Raw genomic sequence first — 15,445 nt, forward strand, 5'->3', positions numbered from 1 at the left:
GGGAACCACCTACCCAGCAAAACTGAGTATAATACTTCAGGGGGAAAAAATGGTCTTTCAATGAAATTGAGGACTTTCAAGCATTCTTGATGAAAAGACCAGAGCTGAAAAGAAAATGTGACCTTCAAACACAAGAATCTAGAGAAGCATGAAAGGGTAAACGGCAAAGAGAAATCATAAGGGACTTACTGAAGTTGAGCTATTTACATTCCTACATGGAAAGACAATATTTGTAACTCCTGAAACTTTTTTTCAGTATCTGGGTAGTTGGTGAGATTACACACACACACACACACACACACACACACACACACAGCGAGAGAGAGAGAGAGAGAGAGAGAGAGAGAGAGAGAGAGAGAGAGAGAGAGAGAGAGAGAGAGAGAGAGAGAGAGAGAGAGAGAGTACAGGGTGAATTTAATAGGATGGGATCATGTCTTAAAAAAATGAAATTAAGCAGTGAGAGAGAAATATACTGGGAGGAGAAAGGGAATGGGGCTAGTTATCTCTCATAAGAGAGGCAAATAAAAGACTTTTCAGGGGAGGGAAAAAGAGGGGAGGTGAGAGAAAAAACATGAAACTTACTCTCATCACATTCAACTAAAGGGAGACATAAAATGCACTCATTTTGGTATGAAAACCTATCTTACAATGCAGGAAAGTGAGGGAGAAGGAGATAAGCAGGGTGGGGGGGATGATGGAAGGGAGGGCAATGGGAGGAGGGAGCAATTTGAAGTCAACACTCTTGGGGAGGGATAGGATCTAAAGAGAGAATAGAAGCAATGGGGGGCAGGATAGGATGGAGGGAATTATAGTTAGTCTTACACAACACGACTATTATGGAAGTCATTTGCAAAACTACACAGATATGACCTAAATTGAATTGCTTTTTTCCCAAAGGGAATGGGTGGGGAGGGAGGGATGGGGAGAAGCTGGAACTCAAAGTTTTAGGAACAACTTTTGAGTATTGTTCTTACTTCTTGGAGGTAAGAAATACAGGTAATGGGGTATAGAAAGTTATCTTGCCCTACAGGACCAAAGAGAAGATGGGGATAAGGGAAGGGAGGGATGTTAGAAGAGAGGGAAGATTGGTGACAGGGGCAATTAGAATGCTGGGCGTTTTGGGGTGGGGGAGGGGAGAAATGGGCAGAAAATCTGAAACCCAAAATTTTGTTCCCAGAGTCTGAGCCCCATCACTTAGTGGTCTTTCCAGTGTCCCCAAGTGAAAAAAAATATTTATTTCTCTGTGGATGATGGGATTTTCTTGGCAAAGATCCTGGAGTGGTTCATCATTTCTTTTTCCAACTCATTTTATAGATGAGGAAACTGAGGCAAACAGTGACTTGTCCAAGTCCACTTAAATGACTTGTCCAAGGTCACACAGCTAGTAAATCAAGAATACCAGGGTTCAAGACTGTCATTGTTCAGTTGTGTCTGATTCTTCATGACCCTGTTTGGGATTTTCTTGGCAAAAGTAATGGAGGTTGTTTATTATTTTGTGCCATTTTCTTCTTCAGCTCATTTTACAGATGAGGAAACATATAGGCAGGCTTACATGATTTGCCCGGGGTCATAAATGTCTGAGACCAGATTTGAATTCAGGCCTTCCTGACTCCAAGTCTGGAGCTCTGTGTCCACAGTACCACCTAACTGCCCCTTCAAGGCTCATACAACCTGACTTTGTGACTCTGGATAGGTCACTTCACCTTTCAATATCCTCAAGAATCTCTCTAAGATTATAAATTGCAGCAAAGGCATCCATCTGCCTTTGTAGAAGGAGTTTCTTCATCTGGATGGGAAGCATCTTTAAGAATTTGAACTCTGTTGAAGTTTCTCAAAGATGTTCTGTACTGACTATCTCCAAGTTCTCCCCATTTCTACAGCACTCCCCATTAAGGGGCTAGTTTTGTTTGCTTATTGCTAGAATATTCTCCCAAAGCCCCTTTTCTCTCTCCTCCCCTTCCTATTCACACATATAACACTCCTAATTCTGTGCTGGGTAGGTTCTCCCTCCTCATCGCTTTCCCCAGCATCCTTCAAGACAACTCTGATCTCTCCTTTTGCCCAAGGCTTTCTCCAGCTAGTGGCTTTCTTTTGGAAATTGTTTTTATCATTGTTCAGTCCTTTCCATTGTGTCTGACTCTTCTTGACCCCATGTGGGGTTTTCTGTTTTCCCAAACGGTTGTATTACTCCACATAGGGACTGACATTTTAAAATGCCAAATCCCACTGACTAGGAACAGATTTAGTGAAGACTTCTCAGCAATATGGAGTCTTCTCCCTGGAGTGGAAGAGACCTTGGGCCCAGGTTTCCATTCCTCCAGAGTCGGGTGATTTCCATATAAGGCTATGTATTGCTTTAGGATCAGTGATTGAATATGACCCACTAAACTCCTCAATACCTAATTTGCATATGCGCACGAACTCTGCAGTCCTCACACAGGTCCACCTGATTTGCATGAGTTCTCAGTGCTCAATTTGCATGAGTCGTCAATGTTTTATTTGCATATATTTTCAGTGCCTAATTTGCATATAATGATGTATTTTCAGGGGCTTTGTAACATTCAGGAGAGGGAAATTTGAAACGGATTTCAAAAGGGATTGGTTAGATTTCGCCCCTAGAATGTAAGACTTTGCTTCTCAGTCAATGAGAATAATGGTCAGTGGTGAGAGGGGGAATTTTTGCATCTGGGTCTACATAAATTACCATTCTGCTTCTGTAAGACGCCTTCCTACTCCAGCTTTACTGGTGAAGGCACCGCCTTCTTGGGAGAACCGAATAAAGGAGATTTTCTGTTTTTACCTTGAGACACCTCTGAGCAGTCAATTTGAGTAAGGGGGTTCATGCTTTCCTCCACACACACCATCATTTCTACTAAGCCTTTCCAGAGTTGCTTGTAGATGCAGTGGACCAAGTACTGGCTCTGTGTCCGAGGATCCTGCCTCTGTTGCCTGGGAAACGTTGAGCAAAGCTCTCTGAACCACAGCTTCTTCATCAGTAGTAAAATAAAAGGGTTAGACTTGATGGCTTCTGGGTCCCTTCAGGTCTAAATCAAGACTTTTCTAACTCATCTCTCTCTTATTCAACTCTCCTACCCTTTCAGTGTGTATACACACTGAAAATGGGCAGCTAGATGGTACAGTGGAAAGAGCACCAGTGCAGGAGTCAGGAGGATCTGAGTTCATATCTCACCTCAGACACTTAACACTTGCTAGCTGTACGACCTTGAGCAAGTCACTTAACCCCAATTGCCTCATCATGGGTCATCTCCAGTCATCCTGATGAATATCTGGTCACTGGATTCAGATGGCTCTGGAGGAGAAGTGAGGCTGGTGACCTGCACAGCCCTCCCTCCCTCAAAACTAAGTCAAGTGCAAGTCATGTCACCATTTCTCTGATGACATAGTCTTCTTTGGTAATGAAGGACAAACACACACACACTGAAAGGACAAGAGAGTTCAATATGTATGTATACATATATATACATATATATGTATACATACATACATTGTATATACGTATACATACATACATACATGCATACATACACATTGTTGACCTGAAAACTTGGTTAGAGAAAAGGCAACAGGCTAAATGCACAGATTTTATGATTTAATTAATTAAACAATTCCCTATAAATATAACAATTACTTAGCACTCTGGAGCCAGGATCAGAACTGACTCCCTCAGTAGAGAAGTTGACTGTCTTAAGTACTTTTTACCATGAGAAAGGAGCTCTTTTAGATAAACACATTGTAAATTTGGTAACACAATTAACAAAGTAGTGTCAATTGGGTTTTATGATCCCAAGCATGGGAATCTTCTTTCTGTACCATGTCTCTGTGACTTAAGGAGAAAGTCTCACCACTGTGATGACAGATACCCTGTCCTAAACAGGCCTTTGAAGTTGTGGTATCTTAACAGAGTTGACAAAGCTGAAGTTACAATCCAGGCCTTATCACTAAGATGCCAGAAGGAGGGTCTGGTAAGGAAGTCCCATTTGATTGCTTGACATCAAAAGGCATTCTCTGAGTTTAACAAAGGAGACTATTAGGTCCAGGCTCTTCTTAATTCAAACTTTGGCCCTTATTAAAGTCTAAAGTTTATATTAAATATTATCAACACACACATATATATTCATACACACATATATGTATGCATGTGTGTGTATACATGTATGTATGCATATGTGTATATATGTATGCATGGCAAGTAAACCCACCACACACACAAACACACACACCTATAAATACTTCCTTATATCCAAATTGTCTTATGCATGTATGCATTGCAAATTTCTGGAGAACAATGAGCACAATTTTTATTTCTTCTCCCTCTCCATTTGCAAGAGGGCTGAACATGCAGCATGTGTTCAGTTATATGAATCTGTTGGTTGACTGACCAATGAAATTAGCAATGTTATTAGCGAATACCACTCCGTTCTTCCTGCCCCCCCTCGGGCTCCCCTTCTGCCTGGTACAAGTCTGACATGGTTCTTTATTGCTCTCTGACGTGGACATCTATGCCCCTTTCCCCTCCCCACCCCCACTGAAACCAGAGTTGTGCATCAGGGTGCTGCGATTCAGAGGGGACTGACCCTATTTGTAGCAACACAGAAATCATAGAAATCATAGCTAGGTGCTATACCTAGCTAACATCTCCCTCAATTAGAGTGGAAAGGTACCAGATGACAAGTTTGCACCACACCTATCCCCACCCCAACCAGATATCGGATTCCTTGTTAACAGTCTCAGGAAGTTCTGGGGTCTTTGCCCATGAAGACTAGTGTCTTAGGGTCTCTGTCTCCCCACCACAAGACAGTCACCTAGTGCTATGGTTCCCACAGCGCCCGTTGTCCCAAAGCCTTCCTTTACTCCCCACTTCCATAGTTGAATCTGCCCTAAAAATTGATTTGAGGGCACATTTGGGTGCTGCTTGCCCCATCCCCCAAACTGCTAGCTATAGCTGTGCCCTTCTAACACTGACTGCTCCCTAGCCTTGCTGGGTGATGGAAGAAAGTATGATTATTTCAACTGCTATGGTGTTGGGCAAGTGCTTTAATTTCCCAGGGCCTCAGTTTCCTCATCTGTAAAATGAAGGAGTTACTGGACAACTTCTTGAGGTCCCTTCTACATCTAAAATCCTCTACATGAAGACCCTGCCCTCCAGGAACTTACAAACCAACAGGTTTCATCCAGTTGTAACTGAGTAGGAGACAATTTATATCAAGTACCCAACAGAGTAACAGGGATTCCCCCATGTTCTAGGAGCTCTGCCTAGTCCATTGGGAAGAGCTACTGGATTTGGAGTAAGGGGGCTTGGATTTGAATCCAAACTCTGGCACCGATTCTTTCTGGGTCCCAGTTACTGTCAGATGAGGAAGACTGGGTAGTACACTTAGAAGAAGCTCCCTTCTATGTCTCCATCTATGAATAACTTCCTTCAAGCATAGCTCAGATGACCCCTTGAGGATGGAATTTTTTCCTTCTGGAAGTGATTTTGTGTTTATGGACTTGACTACACAGTTACATAGAGGTAGATTCTATCTTCAGGGATAGAATGAACAGCATAGTGCTCCTCCACGGTCGCCTCTTTTCACCCACCTCCCCCTGCAACCCTCATTGCTTCCTTGTTAGCTGCTCCCTCCCTTTGAACTGCTGCCAAGTGAGCTTTGTAGCAGTTTCTACTTCTCCAAAGAATCCTCCCCTTTTCGATCTTTTCATTTAATGAAAGCAGAGGCGGCGGCAGCAGTAGCAGCAGTAAAAGCAGCAGCAGCAGCAAAGCAGTAGCAGCAGCAGCAGCAAAGACCGTGTCTTTCGGTGGTAGCCAGCCTCCCTACCAGAGTCTGGTGAGTCTACTTGTAGGCACCACATAGAGGAAGTGGACTGCGATGAAGTAGAGCAGACTACTTCCATGCATCTCTAAGGAGCCTGCTCTGGGGACATGCATCTGGGGTATTAGAGGAAACAGTCAGGGCAGAGTGGTTATTTTAGAAAGGATGACTGGGGATGGGGTGGGGGGTGAAGGGGAGCAGGAACCCTACTCCACAGAGAATGTAAAAAGGTCAGAAGCTTCAGATGATCCAGTCTCAAGGTCCATTCAGCCCAGAGATCTCTGCTTGATAGCAGGCATACTGTGAGATACACAGTGGTGACTAAGTGTGCTCTACCCTGGTGGGTGAGAAATCCTAGGAAAATGGTTGGGGGCATGTGAAGGATCCAGCTATCTCTCTCTACTTCTCTGTCAATCCCAGAACTATCTCTGGATTCCTTTCCTTCTGCCTTCCCAGCCCCTAGTCTCTGATGTGTTTGACTGTCTCCCCAGAAACCTAGAGGAATCATGAAACAGACCTTACAATGTGGAGCCCTAAGGAATGTATGGTAATGAGGTTGGATGAGGCCAGTGGTTTGCAAACTTTTTGGTCTCAGAACCATTTCATACTCTACACTACATGCATTCTACACTCTAAATATTATTGAGGATCCTAAAGAGCTGCTTGATGTTTGCTGTATTAGAAATTAAAACTGAGCAAATTTTAAAACATTAATTCAAATTAATTTAGTAACTCATTTTAAAAGGCAATAAAAACCCATTAGTGCAAGCATAATATGCTTTAATGAAAACTAACTATATTTTCCAAAATAATAAAAATGAAAAGTGAAACTGTTTTTACATATTTTTGAAAGTCTCCTTAATGTTTGGCTTAATAGAAGACAGTTGGATTCTTGTATTTGCTTCCACATTCAGCCTATTGTGGTACAGTGTTTTGGTTGAAGTACATGAAAAAAAATCCAACCTCACACAGTTATTGTTAGGAAAGGGAGGAGTTTTTTGATAAGGTAATAATGTCTTAGTATTACTATGAAAATAATTTTGATCTCACAGACCCTGTGGAAGGATCTCAGTAATTCTCTTCCCTTTTTTCCCCACACAAGGGTCCTCACACCATGGTCTGAGAACCATTTGACTAGATAACCTCTAAGGTTGCTCTTAGTTCTAAATCTATGACCTAGGCTAAACTCTCTCATTTTACAGATATAGAAACTCAGTACCAGAAAGTTTATAGAATTTACTCCAGGTCACATCGATTTGGACCCAGATTCTCTGACTAGAAAACTAGTGCTCTTTTTGATCCACCCCTAAATTCATACCTTTGAGGCAACGTGCATCTGTCACCAGAGGGCTTGGAAACACAAAAACTGACAAGACAGGAAACCTGGGGAGTCAGACAGGTAGGTAGTGCAATGAAGGGAGTGCTGGGCCTAAAGTCAGGGAGACCTGAGTTCAAATTCTTTCTCAGATGCTTACTAGCTTTGTGACCCTGGACCTTAACCTTTCTATGTCTCAGTTTCCTCAACAATAAGTTAACATATAGATATATTAAATATTAATAATGAAACATATTTATACTAAGAATAATATATAAAAGGGATAATAATAGCACATACCTCACAGGGTTGCTGTGAGGATCAACTGAGGGAATATTTGTAAAGTTCCTTGTGCTTAATAAATATAGTTGTCTTTCCCCTTCCCTCTTCTACTCCTTTCCCCCTCTCTGCCTTACAGTCTCAAAGTTATTAACCCTCTCTGGACCTCAGTTTCCTCATCTGTACAGAGATTAAACTAGATGCTAAGCTAAGGCCCTTTCAGCTCCAAGTGCTGTGATTCTCTGAATCTCAGGTCCTCCCACACTCTGGGGTAGGTCAGTCTCATCCCTGTCTTACTCTGCTTTCAGACTTGCTTTGTACTGGACTAATTCTCAGTTAAAGAAATTCTCTTTGCCCTTTCAGGAAATGCTAGCTCAAGTTCATGTGAGATAATCTAGTCCTATAGGGCTAGACATAGGCAAATTGCCAAGGCCCCAGATGCTGCCCTAGCTTTGTATACTAAACACACACTGCTTTTCTGCTCATCCTGGTACAGCTGGGGTGCCAGCAGGCCATTTGGTAAGAGCCTCTCACATTTAGGAGATAAGCATAGAAAAAATGAGAATGGATGTTGGTATTACCCAGTCAGTTGTGTTCTATAGGCTGAAAAGCATTTACTGAACCATCAAGGATTTGGATATTATACCTGAATTTTCTTTATGTAGACTGTGCTTGCACCCCACCCCTAAGATTGTGGCAACTGATATTGGGGCTGATGGAAACTGAAAACTAGCAGTGGAACAATAGAGAACTTCCCTTTCTTTGTGAGAAATTAAATGCATTCCTCAAGCTTTCCTAGGGAGCAAGTGGCAAAGTGGGATTAGAATTCTGGTCCTCTGAAGCCAGGTCTAGCCTTCTCTTGGTCCCATGATGCAGCTTCCATAATAGAAACTCCACAGGTGTCTAGCTCATGTTAGCTGGCAGACTTTCTGGGTTTTGTGATGCAGCTGAGAAATCAACACAGGGATATGGGATTGACCAGAAGACCACAAATGCTGAAGCCAGTGGCCAGATTCCTGCACCCTTACAATCCCTCCTGCCTGAGAGCTGAGCACCATTCACTCCAAGGCACAAGCAGCTGTGGACAGGGCAGCTGAACACAACGAGAGAAGAGACGCAGGGATAGGAAGGAAATGCAGACCTTCAACCCCAAACCACAGCTAAGTCTTGTATTCCATCATTCTAGTCCAAGCACTGTAGCCTTGAGGCCACATATGGCCCTCTACGTCCTCAAGTATGGCCCTTTGAATCCAAACTCGGATTTGCTCTGTCAAATTTGGATTATTCCATTTCCTTACCTCTCATGTAAAACTCCTGTAGGGTTGCCTGCCAGAGTCCTGCATCTGTACAGAGACAAAATAATCAGCTGTCGCTCCCGAGATACCCACTCACCTTCTAGCTGTGATGTCAAAGTCACAGTTGGAAAGCTTCAGACATAAACAAAGAAGTCCACACAAGACCACAAGGTCAGGTTTTCTCATGGAGATGGGCTAACCAGATCTAGGAAGTTTCAGCTTCAGCCCCTAATGAGGTAGGGGTCATGTGGTATTGAAAAACCCAAAGTATATTAGGACAGACTAGGGAGGCTAGAGTCAAAACAATTCTGAAATGGATTCAGGGATGCTCAGTAAGTGTCTGAGGCTGAATTTGAACTCAGGAAGATGGGTCTTTCTGAATCTAGATCCAGTGCTCTATGCACTATGACTCCACCTAGTCTCTCCAAGAGCCACTGTATGAATGAGTAAATGAAAAAATATACTAGATAGTACAAGATAATCTCTAAAACGCCTCCCATTTCAAGAGCCAGAGGCTTCTGAGGTATCTGAATTTCTTTGCCTACTCCGACACACCCTCTATGGGCATAAAAGAAATTCAGAAGATACAAACAGGATACTTTTGTTACTGCCATGTTACCTCCACCCAGGAAACAAGCTGGTATTGGTTCAAATTAAGCTCTAACTAACCTCTCTCAAGGGTGTTTATAGTTTAAACATGGTCTCCAGCAGCAGAGTGAAAGACTTTTCTGTCTGTTAGTAGAATCCCAGGCATCAGAAAACAGGTGGAAGAAATATTTGGAGGGATGGGGGTGTCTTTCTTGAACCCCTGATATCACCCCATAGAGGTCAAGCTCAAGTTAGCGGAGGCTGCATCTGCTTACAGTCCTGAGAAGTAGATGAGATGAGTTTATCATTGATTTTAGAAAATAAGGAAACAGGCCCCAAGGATTTGCCAGAATGGTAAGTGGTAGAATATTGTTATTTTTCGTTTTTGAAGAGGACCAAGACAACAAGAAGATGTTGCCAGGACTGGCAAGTGAATTGGATTTAAGTGAGGAAGGGCTGTTGGAAAGTCACCAGCCTCACCTTCTTCTCCAGAGCAATCTGGGTCCAGTGGCAAGATATAGATTAGGACAACCGGAGGTGGCCCCCAAGTGGTAGAATAAGGACTAGGTAGAATAAGGTGTGGCAAGCACTCCCCTTCTAAATACATATGAATTTGAGAAAAATCTTCCCTGGATGAGGAAGAGTCAGGAAGACCTGGGTTCAAATCCAGCCTCTGATATTTACTAGCTGTGTGACTCTGGCAAGTCATTTCACCCTGTTTGTCTCAGTTTCCTCATCTGTCAAGTGAGCTGGAGAAGGAAATGGCAAAGCACTCCAACTTCTTTGCCAAGAAAACCCCAAAGGGGGTCACAGGTTGCCAGACTACTGAAAAACAACTGAACATAGATATTTCTTCTGACTTTAGTAAAAAATTTTTGCATAATTTATGTCTTTATTTTGATTTAAAACATAAATAAAATGAAACTGTTCACTCACAGAAACATACGGTGGAAAATGGTAAGAGAATTTTATAAATTCTCGTTGAGAGATGGAAACTCATTATTAAATTTTTAGTCACTTAACCTAATGAAAAAGAAGAGCTGGTTATGATATGAAATATTTGCCTTTCTTCTGGCTAGTGACAAGCACCATATTAAGTGAAAAAAGGTACGTAAAGTTCAGTAGGATATATTGCTTCATTTTTAGCAAACTAGATTAGTTTATATAATACATTTGTATACATATATGCGCATGTATATTTAGTCCTACGGTGGGGACTTGCTGTCTGGAGGGCACATGTGGCCCTCTAGGTCTTCAAGTGTGGCCCTTTGATTGAATTTGTCAGGGCCCATGTGACCTCAAGGCTGTAGGTTCCCCACCCCTATTATAAACTAACCCTCTTAAGGAAAGAATCCTTCCAAAGGCGACATTCTCTTCCATCCCTAGCTACTCTCTCGCAAAAATAACATTGTCACCAATCAGTTCATTTGAAAATCCACCAGAGAGAAAAATTACTACTTGCACAGAGGATAAGTTTAAATTGGAAAACAGCTTTAATATTGCAACGAGAGGTAATAAGTTTGTTTCTGTAGAATGTTTGTGATGGTCTGTGGTGGGTTAAGTTGACTTAGAAATGGTGCATGCCCAGAGATCATGGTTTTCAAGCAGTCTGACATCTGTGTTATTAAGAACACAGAAGTTAGAAACATTTTTGTCCCATGATTACATGGCTGATGAGGTACAATTATAGGGTAACAGGGAACACAGGAAGAGTGTACAGAGCATGTGTAGAGCCAGATTATCAGTTGGAAATTTATGTTTAATAAGAATCTTATAAAGAGGTCCATGACTCATGTCGAATTTCCTACCACTCTAGCAAAGCAATGCTTATTCTCAAACTTTTTGGTCTTAGGGTCCTTTTACACTCTTAAAAATTATTGAGTCCCCCTCCCCCGCAAAGAGCTCTTGTTCATGTGGGTTATGTCAATCAATGTTTATTATTAGATAGTATTATTATAAAAATTAGAATATCTTAGTTTTATTATAAAAATAATTTTGTCCTTATATACTCTCTCAAAGGGACTCCTAGGAGTTCCTTGAACCACACTTTAAGAATGCTGGTCTAAAAACAGCTGCAAATATTTTTTTCACCAAAGATGTGATGGAAAGGAAGAGTGGGCAGGGAAGGGTTGCCATTTGAAAGTCATGGGAAAACAACTGAGGACTTTTATTTTGGGGGGAGGATTGCTGGGGAATATAGTGATAGCATTTAAAAAAAAGAAAAGCAATAGAATATTTAAATATTTAAAGCATTTAAAAATTCAAAAATGCACGGAAGAGAGTAAAAGGAAGTTCACACAGGGACACAGAGAAATAGAGGTGTGTTGGAACTGCCTGGTGAAATTTAAAATACTCCTTTTAAAAAACAAAAAGTAATAATAGAAATCCAGACTGTGGTGGGCATCTGATGCACATGTGGACCCCATCAGTTTTCTAAGATAGTCCACCTGAGTTCAACCCCCATTACAACAATTTCTTCTATCATCCTCCCTTCCTACTTTTCTTTGTATATTGAAATATTCATATTTGCTTATATTTACCAAAGTCACAAAAAAACAATAAAATGAGAAGAGTGCAAAACAAAACTGATAAGGCAGAAGAAAAGCAAGAAACTATGAAATTGGACAATTTTGTTCCTACTATGTTATGCGAACATGATTTTTGAAAATCAAACGGTAAGTAGAGAAATTTGTGCTTTCAAATTCAATATTTTTTGTTCTGTGTTGAAATGCACTTTTGCTAATGATTGCTAAGCTCATAATAAAGAAAGAAAAACAATTTTTAAATACCTCTACAAAGAAATTCAGAGGAGAAAGCCATGGTCCCAAGGATGGGAGGGAGAGAGAGCCTCTCCCTGCCACTACATTTGGTGGTGGTAGAAGGCAGTAAAATCCTGGGGAGCCACTTTGTCAGAGCATGGCCTTGATCTGCCTTATCTTTGACTCTAAGACCAGACTTTGGAGGACAGGACCTTCCTGGATTTTTTCCTTGGAGGCCTAGAATTGACAACTATATCCTTCCTTCTCTTTGTAGGTCATTCCGTTCTCTGGACATATCCATGGTGGCCTCCAGGAAGGACAAGAAGTCATTGTTAACGGGTTTGTCCTTACTTCTGGTGGAGATAGGTACTTGTTTCTTCTGCTTTCCTCCTATGTTCACTGTCTCTGAAGAGAACAGGGCACCCATTAGAAGTAGAGTCACAGCGGTTATTTTCAGAATTGTCCCTGGCAATTGCTCTGATAGAGGCCAAACTTCAGAGGCCAAACAAGCCCAAGGGTCAGAAAATCATATGTCCATGACAAAATCATATGACAATGGTACCCTAACTGGCCCTCTATAAGACATGAGTTTACAGCCTTGATCTAAATAGAGGAATGCATCACAAACACTCTCATGGTCCAGCCTCTGGACCTGACCTTATCTGAAAGGTGACTGGTTAGCACTAAAGGTATGGTCTCTAGTCAGGAAACAGTTTTTCAACTCAATTTAACTAACTTGTCTGAAGTGCCCACTAGGCATAAGGCACTATGCTAAGGAACTAGGGATAGCAAGGATTTTTTCTTTCTTGTAATGAGCCTCTCTCCTCAGGGAATTCACATTATAATAGGTGAGGGGCACAGGAGTTACATGCATACAGAACTGGGTAAACATAACATCGGGTGCAATGAAGGTAGAGGAGAAATCTGGGAAAAGTTAATCCTGGAAGAAGAGGGAGTCATGAACTGAGGGAGGCACTCATTCTGCTGAACCTTGAGGTTAAAAGACAAGAAATCTGAAGAGCAGAGATGAAAAGGCAAGCACTCATTCTGGGCATAGTGGTCAATCTTGGAGTGAATGCCCAGAAATGGGAAAAAGCAGGGGATAGCATTTTATTTTAGTAAACCTTGACCATTGATCATATAGGAATGGAAAGTGGTTCTTTAGCCTCGTTGTTCAGTCATTTTTTCAACTTTCCATGCCTCTCTGTGACCCCATTTGGGATTTTCTTGGCAGAGGTACTGGAGTCATTTGCCATTTCCTTTTCCAGCTCATTTGATTGATGAGGAGACTGACACAAACAGAATTAAGCAGTTTGCCCTGGGTTACACACCTAAAAAGTGTTTGAGACCAGATTTGAGCTCAGGAAGATGAGTTTTCCCAACTCCAGGCCCATTACTCTATCCACTGCTACCCCTAAGCCTTATTACTTATCTACTAGTCTGTAAAATTCAAGGAGGGTAGGTATCATATGTGATCTAAATTTTGTAGCTTCCTTAGCATCTACCTTAATAAATATTAATGAATTGAACTTGTGAGCTCCCCCTAACCTACTCAGCTATTACTGACCCAAGCTGAAGCAGGAATAAGAATCCAGAATATTGCCAGGAGAAATAAAACTTCATTAAATCAAGCAAGCAGTATTTATTGAAACTGACAAAGTGCCCATGTAGAATCAGAGCAGGGGTGGGGAAGCTTCAGCCTCAAGGCTGCATGTGGCCCTCTAGGTCCTCAGGTGTGGCCCTTTGACTGAATCCAAACTTCACAAAACAAATCTCTTTAATAAAAGGACTTTGCAGGTGTTACTGTGGGTACAGAGTAAAAAGATAGCTCCTTCCAAAAAGGTCTGAAATGGGAAGACTTGGGTTCAAATCCTAGCATGTTCCACCAGCTACCTGGGTGACCCCAAGAAAGTAATTTCTATTTAATGATCCTTAGTTCTCTCTTCTGGAAAATGCGGGAGTTGGACGAGATCAGGCCTTCTTAATCTGTATTTCGGGAGGTGGGTTCTGTAAAACTGGTTGGCAAAAAATAGATTTTCATTCATTTTAAATGTATTTAAAGACATGGTTCTGAGAAGGAGGTCCTTGGGTTTCACTACAAGGCCAGAGGAATCCAGGATACATGAAAGGTTAAGAATTCTAGCACCAGGGGATGTCTGAGAGAGCCCTGAATCACAAGTTTGGGAACCTGGGTTCAAATCTCAGTTCTGCTACTTCCACCAGCTACTGGAGGAGACATGCCATGAGGGCAGGGACTGTATGTGGTCTAAATTGTGCATCACTCTCCCCTCCCAGCCTCCTCCATCTAGTATGTAGAACTTCCTTGTGGATTAGAGAAAACAGAGGGGGCTGCATGGAGGAGTGGGGCTTGAGTGATGTGTAGGAGGGGGCTAAGAATCTCCCTCTCATTTATCATCTGAGGAATCAAGGAGACAACAGAACTGACATTTCTAAGTGCAAGCATTTAAAATAATGGACCAAGGGGAAAAGTGTCACAAAGACTAAAAGAAAGAAGGAAAGAGAGAAGAGTGACCAGGAAAGGAAAGATTTTAAGGCTATGGCGTAGCCATCATCTTCCTGATCACCAGCAGCACACTGCATCCACTCACTACTCTTATTTTTTTGGCCCTGGATAGATTTTCTGTGAATTTTCAGAGTGGATTCGATGGAAGAAACATTGCCTTTCATTTCAACCCTCGGTTTACAAAGGAAAATTGTGTAGTCTTCAACACAAAGCAGAATGGCTCCTGGGGGATAGAGGAGAGGAAGATGGAGATGCCTTTCCAGATTGGGGCACCATTTGAAATTCGCTTTCCGGTACACAGTGAAGCCTTCAAGGTAAGCACAGCAGCATCCCTCCTAAGTCACCTTCCTTTGAGGGAACACAGGAGGTCACAAGGCAGAGGGACTGGGTTTAAGAAATTTAACTTCAGGTGTACAATATGGAAGAACCATGGTTTGGTGAGAGCAGTTTGGTTGAAAAAGATCAGAGGGTTTTAGTGGTCCCCATGCTCAGTGTGGATCAGTAGTGTAACATAGTCACAAAAGTAGTTAAATGTAACCTTGGGCTGCACTGAGAAGCAGATGGTAGTCTCATTGTATTCTGCCCCGCTCTGACTACATCTGGAGTGCTGTGTTTAGTCTTAGGTATCACAGTTTAAAAAGGACCCAGATGATCTGGGCCAACCAGAATGGTGAAGCATCTTGGTCCATGCCAAAAGCAGATGAAGCAACTGGGTGTTTAGCCTTAGAAAGGAAGGCTCAGGAGAGATATGACTGATGCCTTCAATCTATCATGCTGAGGAAAGATTTGATTCATTCTATATGATGTTAGAGGTCAGAACCAGGAGCACTGGGTGGGAGCTGGATGTCAGCCAT

The 15,445-nt window shown here is 42.0% G+C and overlaps 1 pseudogene; it reads left to right on the top strand.

The window, feature by feature from the left end:
* Window positions 1-15,445, top strand: part of LOC140522607 (galectin-9-like) — a 98,219-nt pseudogene that overhangs the window by 40,233 nt on the left and 42,541 nt on the right.

This window comes from Notamacropus eugenii, chromosome 2 (genome assembly GCF_028372415.1).
Source record: "Notamacropus eugenii isolate mMacEug1 chromosome 2, mMacEug1.pri_v2, whole genome shotgun sequence".
NCBI classification, from domain to species: Eukaryota; Metazoa; Chordata; class Mammalia; order Diprotodontia; family Macropodidae; genus Notamacropus; species Notamacropus eugenii.